This window comes from Arachis ipaensis, chromosome B3 (assembly GCF_059453495.1).
Source record: "Arachis ipaensis isolate K30076 ecotype BB chromosome B3, ASM5945349v1, whole genome shotgun sequence".
Lineage (NCBI taxonomy): Eukaryota > Viridiplantae > Streptophyta > Magnoliopsida > Fabales > Fabaceae > Arachis > Arachis ipaensis.
The window spans coordinates 59,601,636-59,604,177 of record NC_142438.1 but is presented as its reverse complement, the minus strand read 5'-3'; the positions used below and the strand labels follow the sequence as shown (position 1 = coordinate 59,604,177).

General features: G+C 30.6%; 1 non-coding gene across 1 annotated transcript; it reads left to right on the top strand.

Annotated features, from left to right (window-relative positions):
• Window positions 1-648: 648 nt before the first annotated feature.
• On the top strand, window positions 649-756 carry LOC148570788 (small nucleolar RNA R71). Its single transcript, XR_015907986.1, has one exon. It is a non-coding gene; the product is annotated as a small nucleolar RNA R71 (small nucleolar RNA).
• The last annotated feature ends 1,786 nt before the right edge of the window (window positions 757-2,542 follow it).

The following is a 2,542-nucleotide window of genomic DNA, read 5'->3' as shown; positions in this document are numbered from 1 at the left end:
CAAATTTCTAATGAAGGACCTTATTTCATTCATGAAACTTAGAGTGGCCTTAGATAGATTAGAGACTATATTTGCTAAGCTAGATGGACTCTGCTCAGAATTCTTTGTCTGTTGTTGAAAGGATGATGAAAAAGGCTTGCTATTGCTAAACTTGTTTCTTCCACCATTATTAAAGCCTTGTTGAGGCTTTTGTTGATCCTTCCAGGAGAAATTTAGATGATTTCTCCATGAGGGATTATAGGTGTTTCCATAGGGTTCACCCATGTAATTCACCTTTGCTATTGCAGGGTTCTTAGGATCATAAGCTTCTTCTTCAAAAGATGCCTCTTTAGTACTGTTGGATGCAGCTTGCAATCCATTCAGACTCTGAGAAATCATATTGACTTACTGAGTCAATATTTTGTTCTGAACCAGTATGGCATTCAGAGCATCAATTTCAAGAACTCCCTTCCTCTGAGGCGTCCCATTACTCACAAGATTCCTTTTAGAAGTGTACATGAACTGGTTATTTTCAACCATGTCAATGAGTTCCTGAGCTTCTGCAGGCATTTTCTTTAGGTGAATGGATCCACCTGCAGAATGGTTCAATGACGTCTTAGATAATTCAGACAGACCATCATAGAATATATCCAGGATGGTCCATTCTGAAAGCATGTCAGAAGGACATTTTTTGGTCAGTTGCTTGTATCTCTCCCAAGCTTCATAGAGGGATTCACCTTCTTTCTATTTGAAGGTTTGAACATCCACTCTAAGCTTGCTAAGCTTTTGAGGAGGAAAGAACTTGGCTAAGAAAGCCGTGACCAGCTTATCCCAAGAGTTCAGGCTATCTTTAGGTTGAGAGTCCAACCATATTCTAGCTCTGTCTCTTACAGCAAATGGGAAAAGCATAAGCCTGTAGACCTCGGGATCAACCCCATTGGTCTTAACAGTATCACAGATTTGCAAGAATTCAGTTAAGAACTGAAAAGGATCTTCTGATGGAAGTCCATGAAACTTGCAATTCTGTTGCATTAGAGAAACTAATTGAGGCTTTAGCTCAAAATTGTTTGCTCCAATAGCAGGGATTGAGATGCTTCTTCCATGTAAGTTGGAATTTGGTGCAGTAAAGTCACCAAGCATCTTCCTTGCATTGTGGTTGGGTTCGGCCATGTCTACTTCTTTTTCAAAAATTTTAGTGAAGTCCTCTTCAGAATGTTGTGTTTTAGCTTCTCTTAGCTTCCTCTTCAGAGTCCTTTCAGGTTCCGGATCAGCTTCAACTAGAATGTTCTTATCCTTGCTCCTGCTCATGTGAAAAAGAAGAGAACAGAAAAGAAGAGGAATCCTTTATGTCACAGTATAGAGATTCCTTTATGTGAGTAGAAGAAGAAAAGAATAGAAGAAGGGGAAGAGAAAGAAAAGAAAAAAAAAATAATTAAAAATAAAAGGAAAATATTTTTGTTTTTATTAAAAAAAATTAATTAAAATTCGAAAATTATAAGGAGAAATAAAATTAAATTAAAATTTAAAATAATTAGTTAATTAAAAAGAATTTTAAAAAATTAGGGAGGAGTTTTCGAAAATTAAAGAGAGAAAATTAGTTAGGTGGTTTTGAAAAAGATATGATTGAAATAGAAAACTTTTAAAAATAAACCAAAAAGTCAAGTAGTTAATTGAAAAAGATTTGAAAATCAAATTTGAAAGGGTGAGAAGTTAGAAAAGATTTTGAAATTGATTTTGAAAAAGATATGATTGAAATTGAAAAAGATATGATTGAAATTTTATTTGAAAAAGATTTAAATAGAAAATTAAAAATATTTGATTTTTGAAAATTAAAGTTGATTACTTGACTAACAAGAAACTAAAAGATAGGATTTTAAAATTTAAAGATTGAACCTTTCTCACTAGGCAAGTAACAAACTTTAAATTTTTGAATCAATCACATTAATTGTTAGCATTAATTTCGAAAATATGAAATAGAAATAATAAAAATATTTTGTAAATAAATTTTGAAATTTTCGAAAATATGAAAGAAAAAATAAAAAAGATTTGATTTTTTAAAAAGATTTGAAAAAGATATAATTTTTAAATTGAAAAATTGATTTGACTCATAAGAAACAATTAAATTTAAAAACTTTTGACTAAATCAAATCAAATTTTCAAAAATTATGAGTGAAATAAGGGAAAGATATTTTTTTAATTTTTTGAATTTTTAATGAAGAAAGAGAAAAACAACCAAAAGACTCAAAATATGAAAATTATGAATCAAAACACATGATGCATGCAAGAACACTTTGAATGTCAAGATGAACACCAAGAACACTATGAATGTCAAGATGAACACCAAGAACTTATTTTTGAAAATTTTTAAGAAAAGAAAAACATGCAAGATACCAAACTTAAAAATTTTTATTCTATAGACACTAATAATTCTAAAATGCATATGAGAAACAAGAAAAGATGCACAACAAGAAAATGCAAAGATCAAACAAAGAAGATCATCAAGAACAACTTGAAGATCATGAAGAACATATGATGAATTTTCAAAAATTAAAGAACAATTAAA